The 17,381-nt window shown below is 39.3% G+C and overlaps 1 protein-coding gene across 2 annotated transcripts in view; it reads right to left on the bottom strand.

The window, feature by feature from the left end:
* PALLD (palladin, cytoskeletal associated protein) overlaps positions 1 to 17,381 on the bottom strand; it is a gene marked incomplete at its 5' end in the record, with an annotated part of 205,036 nt that overhangs the window by 62,904 nt on the left and 124,751 nt on the right. The window lies entirely within an intron of this gene.

Genomic DNA, 17,381 nt, shown 5'->3' with positions numbered 1-17,381 from the left:
AAAAAGGCCCAGCAATAAGATTGAGCCCCAGTTGATAGTGTATTTTATTTATATAAAGAGTAAAAAGCTTGGATTAATTTATCTTAAACGCCTTCCCTTTGTGGAAAAGGGAAGCGCTGGGGAGTGCCCTACACAATACGCTAACTACAATCACTTTCTGCTTCAATAAAGGAAATACAAACTTCCTGCCTTGGCAAGGGCTAGAATCTCTCAAGCAGGTGGGAGAAGGACCATGTTAAGTGTCTAGACAGCAATGCGGAAGAAAAATGTTTCCTAAGTTTTCTATTCCTGCGCTAATCCAGAAAATATACTTCACATACGTAAAAAGAAGTGCCTTAATTATTTGTTGTCCTTCTATGATAATTATGATGGCATAGCAAGCATTTTTTTTAAATTATATGAATACCAAAATGTTAAATGATCTGTAAAGCTCCAGGAAGTTCTGACACTTGTGGTCACAAAAGACTTTCCTCTTCACTTTCTGCAAAATAAGAGGTTAAGAGGAGTCTTCTGGGCATACTATAACCTGGTTAGTAATTACTCTGTATGCATTCTTCCTAATTCTTCCAAATGGATGTATTATCACTATGAAATCATTGCTCAGTATTGCTATGACTGAGTGGGAGCTTCACTCCAAAGGGAACTTTATTACTTAATCTAGCACTGAAATGCTATCTGTTAAGAAAATGGGAATATTTCCAAGATGGAAGATGATTCATGACTACAAAATTCCATAGGCATATTTTTATTAAAGAATATTCCCAGGATGAAAAGTTTCCAGCCAATGATTATGTTCTCAAGAACATATAGGACTATCAGTTAATTAATATGTTCTACATAATCCTGAAATTTTTATTGGGAAAATAAAATCTTAGGGCCACCAACTCTTCTCAGGTCAGTAAAGGTCCAGTAGATCTCCAAATACTTGAAGACTCCTTTCTTGGAGAGTAAACAGCAAATGAAAAGACATATGACAATAACATAAAACATTTCATATGGAAAATATGTAACCAAAAGTGCATATGCTTATTTTCATTTTTCAGACAGTTTCTCCTCACTGCACCCCCTTATCTGCACATTTTCATCTTAGGAACTCAGCTTTTTAAAACCAAAGGTCTTTATGTTCATGTCTGTCATGTTTCAGTGCCTACCACTATTCACAACCTACAGAAAATGATGCAATACACACAGAGAAAACCTATATACATGACATCACACCGACTGATGCTCTACTCTGCTCCCAGGCGTGTGGATCCACATTACTTTTGGCATCAGTAAAATCACAAAGCAGCTACTTTAAGCAGAGCTGGTTGAGAAATTCATTTGCTGTTTGAAGAACACAACAATTTCCCATCAAATACATGATTTTACAAGTTTACTTTGCCCAGCTGAGAACTAGGAAAGTTTAAATAATGCGAGTCTCGTGGATCATTTAGAAGCAGAGGAATAGAAAGAAATTCTGTACAGGAGAGAAAGAAGGAATTCTCTACGTAACTGGGCTGACCAGCATCCCACAGGTCACGTCCAGCCAGATCGCTCCCTTTGTCTTCCAATGCCCAAAATCCAACAGCTGAACATTACTCATCAGATTTACCACTGTGTCCTTACAGAAATGGAGGCATGCTGTTCTAACATAGCTAACATAGCTATTAGAAATGGCTGTTGCAGTCATGCAGACCACAAAGTGGATGACAAAACTGCAACCCCAGTCCTGGGGGGTTAGACTATGACGCCTTCCACAACTGTTGTACCAGCTCAAAAAATTCTTCAGTGCAGAACAGAGAATAGTGAGTTGCTTTCTGTTGCCTGGAACTCTAGATTTCAATAATTACTTTACAATAATTCTAATTACACAAAACCAATAATTACTGTAGAATAACACTTTGCAAAGTTTTATATGTTGCAATCATCACATACTTTCTGCAAAGAGAAAGCAGTAGACTCAGGCTAGTCAAAAATAATAGGCCCACAATAATAAGTGCATGAGTGTGCAGCAAGATGAGCTTGGCAGGACAATATATATAATTGTTCTGCTTTTACAAAAAAAAAAAAGATAAATTGAAGAACAATTTGAAGATAATAGAGAATTTTCTAGCACTTCACTAAGTATGAGAACATAAACCCACGTATTTTACAGCAGTGCTTTTTAATGGAATCCTGATACATCAGGCTGCTTACTGTTACTTAAATCACACTTAAAATTTTCAGAAGTTTTTCACTGAAAAAAATATATATTTGCTTGGCTCTCATAAACCTACAAGAAAAGCTATGTGACATACATCTGCGAACTGCTAACAATTCACCATAATTTACCATACATCCACCACTCTGATCTTTGGAAAACTTCTACGTCAGATCACAGTGTATGATAACTTGGTAAATTCCGACTTTATGGTTATCAGGTTTCTACTATCTCAAAGATGAGAGAAGGGGTTTTATCCAAATGAGACACTCCTAATTCCAACAAATTCCTACCTGCATATTCCTAAGAGTTTCAAAAGTTGTAAGAACATCTGTATATTTCCTACTCAATCTTCCCAGTTTATTTTATTCAAACTTTTATCCCTTTGCCCCCACCTTTTCCCACAGGGTTTCTCCTCCTGGCCAGAAAAATTGGTACCAGAATATTATTTCGCAGACAGTTCTGTCAGGTTTTGTTCCCCATCCAAAAGCAGGATGCAACAGAATCTCCCTTAGAATCCTGTTCTCACAAGTATATGCTGTCTTTTTCATAGTGAAGTGGTTTAGATACAACCAATGGACGTGGACTGAGAGCCATTTAACTTTTGATATGTTTTTTCATCCTCTTGTTATCAGTTCTATATCTTAATCCTTCTATGTCTGGTATGCATTGTGAATCACAGACCAGCTCGGGATGCCTGTAAACTGTTGGGTTTCCTTAAGAACATCATTATAACTCTTCCCACCCCAGAACTCCAGTGTATTTCAGTGCACAGACTTGTGAGTGGACAAAAAACTTTCCATACAATATGCAATACATCTTACGGAGGTAATTTCAGAAATATAAGGTTTAGTCCCAGGAACCACGGTTTCAGTTCAATACAGCCACAGAATTCTGTGGAAAAACAGTTTCTTGACCTCAAAACCTAATGAAACATTGAATGTGTCCGCTCCTATTTTTAGATGTATGCTCTGCAGTGCCATATTCCTTAATATAAGGCTGACGAAAATGTTCCAACAGCAGACGTTGGTTTCTCTTTGATAGCCAATGCATATCTCTGCTTTCCAAGTTTCTGTAAACACATCATTATAAGGAAGGCCAGTCTTACTTTTCCCAGCCTTCTTTCTAATTATGCTCCTGCTGCCAGGAAACTTTCACTTTTTTTTTTTTTTTTTTTTTTGTCTTCGCTACTAAAACTTAAACAAATGCCTGCTACAGACTTGGAAAAGAAGAAAAAAAAAAAATCCAAAGACGTTACTGTTATAAGTTACAAAGTTACTAAGTAACACCAAATTCCTTTGAACACTAAAGGATAAACATTCGACAAAAAAGTTAGCTACAAGAGTACATCATTGCTAGGGCACCAAATATGTCTTCCTTACAGACTAATGAACTCCACAGGACAAAAAAAAAAAAAAACAAAAACAAAAACAAAAACAAACCAACAAACCCCAACCCACTGTTTTGCTTGATTTTGGTTTGATTTTTGTAATAAGCCATAGTGAGGTTTCTAAAACATCCAAGTCTCCTGTTCATTACCAACTCGCTTTTCATCCAGGAGTATCACTGGGTTCCTACAGAAGTCTCCTATAAAGAAGGCTGCGAAAGCACTCATATTTAACTGCTCTGTCACATTTACTAACAACCATTAACAAAGATTTAGCAAGTCTTGAGCTACAGAGATACACACAGCCGCTGCCGCCACAGCAGCATCCTTTCTGTATCTGGAAACACCAAGCAGATGGCCAAGGTCGGCAAATAAAGAGCATCAGCCAAACTGGAATGCACCTACAGACGATGTGGCAAACTAAAAGGGCAAGAAACAGTCGGGCAAAAAAAAATACTCGAAAGAAACGCCGTCAGCCCAATTCCATTACAGCACGATCTCATTTGCCCTGACCTCTCGCTTTCCATCACCGCTTCTGCCGTGCGCTCGCCTCGTCCGAAGACAACACGTCACGTACGAACTCACGAAAGCATCCTGCCATCTTACCTCGGCAACGTTTAGGCGGGCAGTTATCACATACCCGAGAGCGAGTTTAGCGGGGCGGCGGGAGCTCGGCGGCGGCGGGAGCGGGGCGGCGCGCCGGCCGCAGGTACCCGGCGCTATATAGGGCCGGGCGGCGCGGGCGGCGCGCCGTGACTCAGGGAGCCGCCGCCGGCGCGTCCCACTCCGGCGGCTTCACGTTAAGAGTCCCGCCGTCACCCTGGGCTCCCCGATGCCTGCGAGAGGCGTTACCCGGCTGCTGGGAACGGCAGGGAAACGCGGGCTTCCCGCGGCGAATCGCCATCGGGATCGGCGTTCCCTGTTGCCGCAGACCAAGCCTTAATCGCTCTCCCCTCGGAGCTGCAAGAACCGGGGCCTTTTGATACGCTTTTTGCCAAAAAAGGCTGGGGTCCCGTGCTGGAAGTTCACTTTCTTCCCTCCAGGCGCTCGGCGTCCACAGCCAGTAGAAAAGCTTGAGGAATTTGTGCTAAAGCAGAAGCAGGCGCTGCAGCTGCCTGGAGAGTAGGGGAAACATCCCAGGCCCTTCCATACGGCCACACAGCTGCACAAAAGCGTCGCCACGAGAGTTTACGTTAGCTTTTCGGCGTAGGAAAGCTTCCATGATTTCCACAACGCTTATGTCTGCGTGACAGAGCGGGTGGGATGGCTGCGTGAAGCGATGTCTCGAGTTATCCTTCTAAGCTTTTTAATACTTTTCTGTTCTTTTTAAATAACACATGCCCCTACTTATCGCTGCCAAGTCCCTGAGCATAACCTTATACTGAATTTAAAGCTTTTTACAGAAAAACCGTATCACTCTGTTGCACTGTAGTCATCTGTTTTACAAACGATCTCCTGTCTTCTTCACCTGTCAAAGGATAGCATCAGAGTTCAGAGAACATTTACTATATGTTACGAAAATCATGCTATTTTGCAGTCTAATTATGCAAAACCAGAGTGTCAAAAACTCACTGTAAATACATTAATTACTACTGCATATTCCACTAAGGGCATAATTTCTTTTTTTCCACAAGGAAATGAGGACTGAACAACAGATTTCTGTCGTTCCTACCAGAACCCACTTGGTCTGGATCCAGTGCTTTCTTCAGATTACACACCAACATCAGTTTTATAAGTAATCATAGAACACAGCTAATCATCAGTAACATCTACTTAAACATCTGCTTAAACACAAGATGGGCGATCTCAAAAGATACATCTATAAAACCTCTGTTCTCAAATCCATGCTTTGTCCACAGTGGCGATCAGTGGTATCACTTGAATTTTCTACAACGTAGACAGCAAAAAGTGTATGAACATACTGCCTTTTATCTCACTGCTATTAACCTGGGCAATAGTTAAGAGGCGTTAGGGCAGCTGAAAGTAAGAGTGCTCGTCTTTCTTCTTTTAGCTCCTCTTTCAAATCAGTACGAACTATAGTCCAGCTCTGGATGTCTGGAACCTGTTTGGCTTACGCAAGAATATCACCAAACTATTTTCCTCCAACTGGTATGAACCCCCAAGATGAGCAAGACCTGTACCAGAGAAATTTCATTCTATGGTGGACGATGCAGAAGAAGGTGGCACTGAAACTTCCCCTGCTTACTCAAATCCCTTCACCCCTTTTCACCACCCAGCCCTCTTTAGGACTCAGAACTCATGCCACATCACTCAAATGCTCCAGAATGTAACGGGGCGAACAGAGGAACGATGCCAACTAGGAAAAAGGGAGGGGGAAATAAAGCATCCCCCCATTGCTAGAACAGAGAGTTACATGGCAGATCCTGGCAGCGAGAAGACTGGCACTGCACTAGCACTCTGTTTCCAATTCTGGTACATGACTATGGGGAAGAAGCATGGCAGCTCATACACATAGTATTAAGACAGTACAAAGATAAAAAGAGTATCGCTCATTACTAATCAGGTCTCTCTGATTTTGGGTTAGTATGCTGGTCAAGGAGAGTATTTTAGCTAACAAGCAGAACACAGTTCAGCCAGTAACAGCTGCAGGTAATCTAATACACACAACAAAGAATGGACTGACATACGGTAGGAAAAGCCAATTATAAAAAGCCAGTATCTGGACCTCACGTCTCTTAGCTGCACTTTCTCCTTTGTATTTGATTATAGTGGAGTGAGTTAATATTGCAGTAAAGAAAACCGAGTTCTCTGACATTTTCTTCTGTCACAGCTCTTACATTGCACATATTTTGCACATATGTTCCAAGAATTTTGGAGAAGAATTTTATGTCTATGTATGTATGCTCGTGTTCACTTCATGGCGATGCAAGATGAAAGCAAAAAGACAGCTTGTGCACATCAGCTTAGTTCAAGACACTTGCTTCACTGTGACTCCACAAGCACAATGGGGCACGGAAAGTGAAAATGAAGCTCAACTTACTGGGAACCAAACATGAGGCAGAATGTGAGATAAAGATCCAAAGAGAAAGGAAACAAAACCATATGCTTAACTTAAAACTTAATATGATCTGTGATTCTTTCTTGTAAACAACTTTGCCTATCATTCCAGCTCCAGGAACATTTGTTTCTAGTTTAAGGAGTTTCCAACTATATGTACAGCATGACTGGCAAACTAAAATGAGGGAAACTAACCTACATGTAAAAAGACAATTGCATACAACCCCAATGAAGTCCTCATATTTAAATGAAATATTTAAAATGTAATGACAATTATAACAACCAGTTTTTGGAAAAATGCAGTAAAAAACCCAACTATTAATTTCTGTGGACTAATGGAGGTAATGATAAATGCCATTAGTAAAAGAGGCAAACACCAAACTGCCTGAAGTCATATAAGGGCTTTTTTGCTAGCATTCATTCAAACTTTCAGAATCTTCACAAAATGAGTATTCACTTTTTACATAACCCTGTAAATAAAAGGAAATTAGTATTGCTTAAAGTACGAAAATTAAAAATGATGACTTCAGGAAAAAAAGATGAAAATGCAGAGAGAAAACCTTACACAAAGTAATTACATCCACAGCAATCTGAGTTAAAAGAAAGGAAGATAAAACAACTGAATGGACTTTCCTAAACTACTACAGAATAATTTTTAGTATTTAAATGCAACCTTTTTGCTTGCAGTGTATCTTCAGTGAAGGGAGTATATGTTAATAGAGCACACATACCATACGTGGCCTAAACCACAATTGTCATCCACAAGAGCTAGTTTCCAGGTGCTACTATACGACAAACAACTATATGCTTCTATTTCCTTTCTTCTATTTACCTACCTCTTCGTTTTCCTTCATTATGATATGCAAAATTTTAGCATCCGAGCTGGTGAATAACAAAAACATTAAAAGCTGCAATGGAGTGTGTAATTCTGATCATGCTAGTTAAGACCAGATCTCTCAAATTCTTTAAATCAAAACAGGATGTTTTTGAAAAAGAAAACAACAACAACAAAAAGCCACTAAAAAATTCTGACATCTAGGAAGAAGTTGTGATTGAGATTCAAATGGTGTTTTCTACATGGGGGAGACACATGACATTCTTTTGGTCTTAAAAACTGGAAATTAATTAAAGAATACAGGCATGCCTGTAAATCAACCCAAATAGTATTCAGCTAGCCACAATGGAGCTTTGCATCATATTACAGTTCAAACATCGTTAAGCTCAAATGGAAATGGCAGTAACACAGACACTGAAGGACTAGAAGAGGGAACTGAAAGAGTTTACAAGCCTTCAAACTTTTTCATATGCATCTGACTGAATCCAGTGATTTATGGAGCCCAATTCAGCAATCTCCCTGTTTTTCTTACATATAGGAAATGCATCCCACTTCCACTAGCTATGCAAAGTCAGCTTTGACATGCCAACCATTGTGGATTTTCATTTTTTTTATTTAAAACAAACAAAAAAATCTCCATAAAATTACATCTCCTCCCATACTGTACTTCACAACATTTAAAAGCTTTGAATGGGCATTACTAACCCAGGAACAGGACACTGATTTTCTTGGAATGCATGAGAGTGTGAGATTTCTTTAGAAAGCCAGAATGCAAAGTTAAGTTTTCCTAAAAACAAAAGGGACTAACTACACCTCTGAAATGGCAATTGCTAAACATGTACCAGGCCAAAGCATTTAGCACTATTTCAGAAGTCTCTTGAACCCCGTATTCCAAGCATCCTGTACTACCTCACTCTGCTGGTGTTGGCAGACACTGAGGTCATAACTGTAAATTGCTTTGTTTGGTATTATTTCCTGTTGGTGAAATTCACAATGTCTGAACTAGGAGTACCAAGTTGTTTGTCGTTTTTGTTTTTCTTAGCATTATGGAAAGCAAAGGATCACGTTTGTTACAAGAAAGATTATTTAAGCAAGCATTTCCCTTCACTTTCAATTCTGCCAATACACACCATCAAAGTTCTGTGTTTTCCAGAGAGGAAACCATAGCTAGAGCCAACATTTGAAAGCCGCAAAATCTCCAATCTGTTAAAATGTGATTCAACAAAAGTAAAATGAAAAGAGGACCTTTTCCCAAACTTCTAATTACTCATAGAGGAAAACAAAAATTAGAAGCTTCTATTGCTGAGACAATTTTCACAACAAGTCAATTATCATTTTAATGGATGTACATGTATACACAAACATGCATGTGTATGTACATGGTGATAAAGTGACTCATGCTTAAGTCTTCTTTGCTATAGTACTAATTGCTTCATGTTTTGGACTAAAATAGCAAGGGTCTTGAGGGTACAAAATTGTATAAACGATATTGATTAGGCTTACTGTGTAACCCCTATGATGGCATGGAGAAAAACTGTGGGTCTACTACATGGGTACTTTTTAACAAGGAACTGGAACAGTGAGGGTTGAACAACAAGCATATAGAGAAGTGAAGTATCCCAATGGCTTCCTTAAAGTACCTAAACACTTTGGTAGCCACATTCTTAGTCTGTTCTGACCATGAGTAATCCATGAGAATTTCCTGGCCTGCACAACCACTGGTATAGCAATGTGTATGAGCTCTGGAAATAGCTCCATTAAAATATAACAAAATGTAACCCGGAAAACGATTCACTCAGACTCAAAAGGATTTTGACTCGTGTTAAGTGCCAGTTTCCCTAACACCACAAAGGGCAGCTATTTTGTAAGTTATTGTCCAGTTTCTTTTCTCCCCCAAGCTGTGCAGCTGGTTCTGCCCTGTATTTGTTTCCCAACTCTTGGAGCTTTTCCTTGCACTTTCATTCTCCATCACTCTACTACTCTTCTCAGATTCTCTATGTTTTATTAATGAAATCTATTACAGAGACAACTGTAATATTCTTCTGTTTCGATCAACATATTGGGATCATGAGCAAAACAACCTTCCCTAAAGCTTACTCTCTGTGATTTTGTTAGTATTCTATCTATGGCTTCTTCTTAACTTCATAGTAAAATTGGCATAACACTCTTCAGCTGTGATATTGAAATCACATTTGCAAGCATTACTATGGATCTATGACAGGTCTACCTACACTTCAGATGCTTAAATTGTTAGGAGGGTTATATAAAGTCACAGGTGGTTACAGCTATTCAAATGTCACCCACAAGTCCTTCCAAGTTCCCAACTCAAATCTCAATACTACATTCTCTTCTTTAATACTCCTGATATGGTAATAGTGAGTGTGTTGTATCTTTCAATTAGTTACACTTTGGTAACTTACAGCTGCTGTAATTGGGAGGCCTGTCAGGAAAGACAGAGAAGCTGTTTCTTCTGAGGCAGGCTTCCCCGCAATATTTAAAATGTTATTCAGTAGCTGTTTATGAGCAGATCTGGTCACAATTTCAAGATCAAGGCATAACTTACTTCCTTTCATCAGGATGTCAAGCTTATAGTGCATGTAATTGTTTGCTATAAAGGCTGTGAATTTAGGAGACATTCTGTTGCTAACGTTTTGAAACCAGAGCAAACCAGGCCAGTATGTTAAATGTTACTGCTGAAGTTTGTGCCCACAGCTATTTAGTTTTCTCTGTTCTAGCTTTCACACAGTCAGCAGAGATCACAGCTGCTCCTTCATCTACTGAATGTTTCTGTTGTGTTAATTCTTCCTGCTCCGAGTAGGTCTGAAGTGAAAAGGTGAATGGTGTTCTGTGTCTTTTCCCACCAGGAATAAGACCTTTAAAAGTAGAAAAAAAAAAAAAAAAAGGTGCCAAGACCCTAGGGATTAGGATCGCAAGGCATGAATTCCATACCTACGTTTAAAACAGCAGCTTACTTGCATTTCTGATACCCTGGAATATTTTTCCACCAAGACATTTTGTTATGAAATGCTTTTCTATCAGAATTGACAGGATGGTTTTCTCAGTACTCATTTTGCTCCTTTTCTCTCTTTCTCTACAACTGTTCTCAACTGCAAAGACACCTCAGTCTCTCAGGGGTGCATAAGTACTCTTCCTAGATGAATTGCTAAGTTTTCATTAGAACACTGCAGTCGGCAAAAATTCATAATGTGTTTTCGTAATGCCTGAAATTACCCACAATGGGATTTTTTTCCCCTGGCAGAGGAAGACTCATTTATCTTCAGGCTGCTAACCAAGGGGGCTGCCAAAGACCCCCTCCTTTACAAACAAAAATCTATAAAGAACTTTCAGAAACATGAGAAAATATGACAAACGCAGCTTGAATCCTTCAGCTGTGCTGGCAGAAGATTACAGAAGGGTAACGACAAGTTCGTGAGCCTTGATCCCCTGTATTTACCACTTCGCTTTTAACAACCGAAAGCGGCTTCCTGCAGAAAAACTGCTTCCCCGGCTTCCCCGCCATCTCCCCCCGCCCCCCCTTGCTCGTATTCTGAAATCCTCCAGCTCCAACTTCCTTATTTGGTTGCCGGCACTGTTCTTTGTCTGGCTGAACCCCCCCGGGGCCGCGCCGCCCCCGGCTCGGCCGCGGCCCGGCTCCAGCGGGCCACCCCGCCCGGGCCCCGGGCGAGCAGCGGCAGCCGCCGCCGGCCGCGGCCATGCCCATGTAAGGAGCACCTTCCCCGGGCGCCGGCGGCGAAGCCGGGGCGGGGGGGGAGGGCTCGCCGGGGGTGGAGGCCTCGCACCGCTGCTGCCGGGCAGGCGGGCTTCCAGCGGGGATCCTCTGGAGAAGGTCCGTCCAGCTATTTCTGGTTCCTCCTCCGTTGGTCCCCCCCGAGCGGCCTTACCTCTAAGAGCCCAAAGCCGCGGTGGGTTTGCGGAGCGGTGCCGCGCTTTCAGCTGCCGTGGCAGTGTGTGCGCACCGCTGGCAGCCAGCCAAAGGCAAATGAAGTTACAGAGTTCCAGTGTAAAAACTCACAGATTCCTGCCATACTTTTCATTGTTCTTTAGGACAGGTTACAGCGTGTCCTTTGGAGCTTTCACTGGCGCTTTCTGCAGAGAAAAAGGAGTCCCTCGACAGTGCTACCTGTTTTTCAAAAAGCGGCTGTTCTGTTATGCTACATGAAGAAAGCAAGCGAGACCAGTTTTACCCTCAAAATATCCTTAAACTCTGTGAGGTAGCATTATAAAGAGCAGCTTACCTGCTGGCAGGCAGTGTACGTTAGCTAGCAGAACACTCCCTGCCCTTATTACTGTTGCTTGATACTTGGTTTTAGTAGCACATCAGGTACCTCATGAGAAAGAATTTCCAGTCCAGCCGGACAAGTAAGACCAACAGCAAGCAAGGGAGAACACTTAAATAAAAGAATTAGCCCTGCTGGTCACTATTTTTTGTTCACGTCTTTTAGACTTAGTCTTTTTGAAGTGGACTATCACAGGCATTTATGTGGTAGTCATTTTTTTAAATAAATACCAAGGAAATGCTGCAGGAAGTGATTCCTTTCTTTAAATTTAAATGTGAGAATGATAACAATTCAGGAGAATATATACTGAATATGTCCACGGTGACAACTGAAACAAACAAAGTTAATATGCAGATATCTCTATCTGACTAAGAAAATTATTGAGCTGTGACTCCTTAAAAGGAATACCCTTCACAAACTGATGATTCAAAATTAGAAGTCTTGTGAGATAGTCCTCTCTTGAGGCAGCGTGACAAGAAACAGTATTTTGCAACAAATTAAAGAAGAAGTTGTAGCTAAATTTCTAACTTTCTAATTCTGTTTGGGAGTCTGGAAGCATTCCTGTATTTTTCAATATGGTTCCTTTAGTATTACGTTGTGAAAAGAAGTCCTTAAGTAACGCTAAAAGTTCTTGCATTATTGCAAGCTCCTGTGGATGTTTGGGTGAAGCAGAAAACAAGTAGCAGACTGCAACAAAGGGAGTGCTGCACTAAGTCACTGATGTCCAGGGCAATAGTGACTGCTCCTGGACACAAGTGTGTGAAAAAAAATAATTAGGGAGAGTACAAAGGTGCATTTATAACCACCTTCCTATAACACTCCTTCAGCTGCACACAACACATGAAGCCAGTTGTATTTTCAGCTCAACAGAAAACCAACTCTGGTATTTTTACTTTGCATTCTTGCCCTCAACAGAGGCCTGAACAAGTTTGTTTACTTGTGCAAAATGCTCAAACTAGAAAAAATACTTAAGGAAAGAGCTTAGTAAAAATAAGAAATAAGAGTAAGAATAAGAAATATATTGACCACATCATATTTACATTACATACATAAACTACCAGACTAAAATTCACCTCAGAAGAAAACACACCAACCACCTTTCAGCAAAATAAGAACCATACAGGAACAATTTAGTAGAATTTACATCCAGAAAAATCTCCTGGTTTCAAGTGATCTATTTTGAGATGAATGTAATTAAAACATTCATAACTGACAAAGAAAATGCTAAAATTAAAATCCAAAATACAGAAATACTTTAAGAATAAATTTTAAAAAAATTATAAGGAGAAATTTTCAAACAGTAATTTAAACCAAAATGGGATATCTTGTACAGCTCATCCTCTCCACTGTTAAAGGCTGCAGCAGTACTGGTTTATTTCAGAAAAACTCCATCATCTCCAGCAGGTGTTCCGGCTACTGACAAATAACTCACTGCTGATTCTGCAAACAATTTACTGTCATCTGACATCAGTTCTTCTGAACGGAATGAATGACACTGTAACAGATATGTTCAGGGTAGAAAGACATATCCTTTGAGGCGCTGTTCTTTTGCTGTTATGCTGTATTTTCCTTCTGCAAATAAGAGTGTCTTTCTGCTGAATGAGGAACTCGCAATACTCTCAGGAAGGCTATCTAAAAACTTTGATAAATGCAGATGAGAGCTTAGGCCTCTACCCTTGCAGAAAGGATGCTCTCCCAGAGATCTGGAAGTTACTACTCAACTGACTTTCAATGACAATTCCGGACCTCTCTCTGTCTGGTCAAACAGATTTCAAAGTACAGGTTTGTCTCTCGCTAAATACTCCACACAGTTAAATTGCTACCATTGACGCCAGTGGCAATCTTTCAGCAAGTAGAACGTATGTTTTCCCCATGCCATCTTCTCATTTTGGTAGCTGCCAATTTGTGTTTGCACAATTGAATCCTTCTTTCTCCTCCCGCAGTGAATCTGCTCACTCAAACTACTCCACTGCACACAGTCAACCAATGTTTGCAGCTGGACTGAGCTGTGGCTGAGTCTGTCTCACAGGCTTGAAGCGCTGCCTTCAGAGAAAAGTAGTGTATGCTCTCCCACCCTGCACTTCTGCCAGAGTGTACTTGTGCTGTCCAGCCCCACATCAATGTTAGGACGGTTTTAAGTAATCAAAAAATAGAAGGCTCTACAGGAGCAGTGGAATAGAAATGTGCCAGGGACGATCACATCATGAACCCAGCAGGCCTGAGCAGTTTTAGCATCTGAATATGAAGGTATTAGGTACCAGTGCACAATCATTTATCAAGTTTACAGTACTGGCAACAACTCTTTCAACTTGCTGCTGGGGAATGCTGAATTCATAAACTACAAAATCCTTTACTATTATTAAAGGAATTATGAAAACAATCAAAAAACCTCAGCATTTTATCAGTAAAAAACCCCCTGTATTTCTGTACTAGTGTTCAGCCTTGTAATAAAAAGTAAGAATACTGGCATAATTGCTAAAACATTTACTAATATTGTAAAGCATATTCAGTAACACAGAATAGTTTTTCTTAGACTTAAAATTTTAACATATTCTGGATGTATAGCTACACATACTGCTAATAATATATTTTCATACAGAACTTGAACAAATCTCCTGCCAAAGTATGAGAACATAGATTGCCTTAACTGATAAAAATAATTCTCTATGGATCTGTTGTACCTAAACACCCGAAACCTGAACACCTTTTTTTTTTTGTTTGGAGGAAAGGGTTTTTCTTTTGTTTTTTAAAACATAAATGATGTTGATGTTTCCATAAATGATGGAAAAAGAGGCACTTATGATGAACAGTGCCAAACTCAGCACAGTTCTGTGTGGAGTTCAACTGGTTATCTCCTGCTCTTTTGAGAATTGACAGTTTACATCTATTTTCGGTTACTTTCTTTTAAACACTTACTTTTATTTGGGCAACAAGATATATTTTGTCAAGCCTTTATCCCTTGGCTAATTAGTTTCTTCAGAAGCCTTTCAAAATGGACTGTGTTGAAAACCTTTGGAAATCCAGTGGACTGCATCAACTAGACTTCACTCATCCACATGGTTCTTGTTGATTCTTCCAAATAGTTTGAGTAGATTTATGAGATACTTCTATTTACAAAATATTTTTTCCCCCAAAATGTCACATTGTGTTCACGATCTTATTATTCTAATTTCTTTATTCTAGATCATCCTATTATTTCTAGATAATGTACTAATTTTTCAGATAGCAGGCTCATCAGTCAACGGTCCCCTGAAACACCCTGAAAACTTTTTAAAAATCAGTGCTATATTTGCTGCCTTCAGCTTATTAGCTAAATATACTGTTCCAAAGTATCATTCCAAATTGTTTTGGCCATTATATAATCTGCAGGCTTAATACATTTTTCTTTTTCTAAACTTTTTAGATATTCTTCAAAGAAACACATGCCCACATTGAAACCAAGATAGTACAGCTTACTGCAAATTTCTCCCAGAACTTTAATGGAAAGATACAGAATGCACACATCCAAGTGTACAGGTACCCACAGGCAGCCACACAGACACAGGCAAAGAATGATTATTTCCCAGTTTAAAATTAATCTGCACAGTTTAGCTGACCATTAAAATATGTTTGCATGGAATCACAAGAAAGATAGAGACAAGACATTTCTATCTTGGTATTTTCACCATGATAAGAAAAACAGACAGCTGATACAAAAAAGAACTCTGCATCATGTGCTACATGCCTGAACTTACAGCATAGCATTAGATATTTAAGCATAACTGTGTAGAAAGGCTTTTCATGATGCTGTAACTATCATATCTAAAAATATATTTTTTCCAACTTTTATCAACTAAATACAAGTGGGACTCTAAAAGAAATGCCATCTTTTAATGAAACCAAAACCATTTGTTTAATATATCAAGGCTTTGGTCAGCAATATTTAATTACTACACATAAATTTATTGTTTGAATTGAATTCTCATTTAATCTTAATGCATGCTTTTCTGATTACAGACCCATGTGAGCAACACTAACAATATATATATATGAATGAAAACCATGCATTCATATCAAAATAGTATTTCCAGAACTTTTGGTGCAGAAGTACTAAAACATATCCTGGGAGAAACCTGGATGAAAGCTACTCAGAAATATAATGCAATTACAAGTCGTAAAAAGTAATTTGACTGATATTTACAGCAGCAGCCAAGGACAATGCTCATGTATGACAGAGTTGGGCACAAATTAATGGGAACAGGAAGTACTATTCTCCATATGTATAGGTGACATGCTCCATTGTATTGTATTTAAATCTGGAAAACATTTCCCAACATGTTATCATCAAAACAGAGGAAATACACATGATGGCAGTAGAAATCACTGTCAATTGCAAGTAGATGACCACTTTCCAGTCTGGTTTTAGAGAGAAATATATGCTGCGTGACTTCATTAAAGGAGAACTACTGATACCTGAAATAATTAGTAAATAAGCACAGACTACAGTGAGGAGTGGCAGAATGAAGAAATGACAAATTGAAGCTGACTCTAACGGAAAACTTGGCTGCATTATTTCATAGTTTAACTCATCTCACTCTGTTGGGCAAAACAGAAGATCCACAGAACAGACAGTGCTAAACAGAGAATAAAGCAGCACTGTAATAAAATTAACTCAGCAATACAATATCAGTTTTAGATTAGCTGTCTTGGTGCACTGTACTAGTGAGATGATCTTCCTTTGTAGGAGTCATGTTTATTGGATGCTTAGGAGAAGAAACGAACTTTTGAGCAACCAAAACCCACTATAATGTATAACAAAAAGACGTGCAACCTGAAGTCTGGGACTGTCAAAGCACAACATGTTACAGACTTAATTTTGTCCTTAATTTTGTCCAGTTTTCTTCATCCTAGACATTACAACATATTTGAAGAAAATGCCTACTTCAATAGTAATTTGCAATAACTGATCTTATGGGTAATGTACTCCTAGTGGGAGTTCAGAATGACTTAGTGTGAAGATTTGTGGACAAGATTTTTATGCTCTGTTTACATTTTCTGGGAGGTTAAGAGAAAACAGCCTGAAATAAGCTGCAGCTAACATGCTACAGGAAATGAAGGAAGAGAACCAGACTTCTCAAGAAAGATTTACATTTATTTAATGGTGATGGCTATGTTTTGGCTTAGACAAAGGAATGCAATTGTTCTAAAATACACAGAAAAGCTGTTGACTGGAGCTTCTCCTAACTTCTCCAACACTGTACACTGTATCAAAACACTTTTTAAGAGAGCCCCTTTAACATTATATGGTACTTTGTTTACTGACCAAAACTTCTTGGTCAGCAAGTCCTCTCTCTCTATGGCAACCAAAGAGACACTAAAACAGCACAACCCTCACCTATGACAAAGGTGCTGGTGTGAAACCCACCAGGGCATTTTCCATGGTTACAGGAGAAAGCATTCAGTTTGTTGGCAAGTAGTAATATGATCTTCAAAGTATAGCACCATCTTTTCTTAAAGATGTCTGCAGCACATTGCTAGAAGAACTTGCAATCAGTTGTTTACAACTTTGCAAAATTTCCATTTGTGCTGGAATAATCCGTGGCAAACATCTGATCAGAACAATTTTGTTGTCTTTTTTTTTTTTTTTTTTAAAGTTTTATACAAAGGAGTTTTAGGTGCCTT

This window comes from Vanellus vanellus, assembly GCF_965231255.1.
Source record: "Vanellus vanellus genome assembly, chromosome: 4".
Lineage (NCBI taxonomy): Eukaryota > Metazoa > Chordata > Aves > Charadriiformes > Charadriidae > Vanellus > Vanellus vanellus.
Note: the sequence above shows the minus strand (reverse complement) of the source record. Positions and strands in the feature narration are given on the sequence as shown.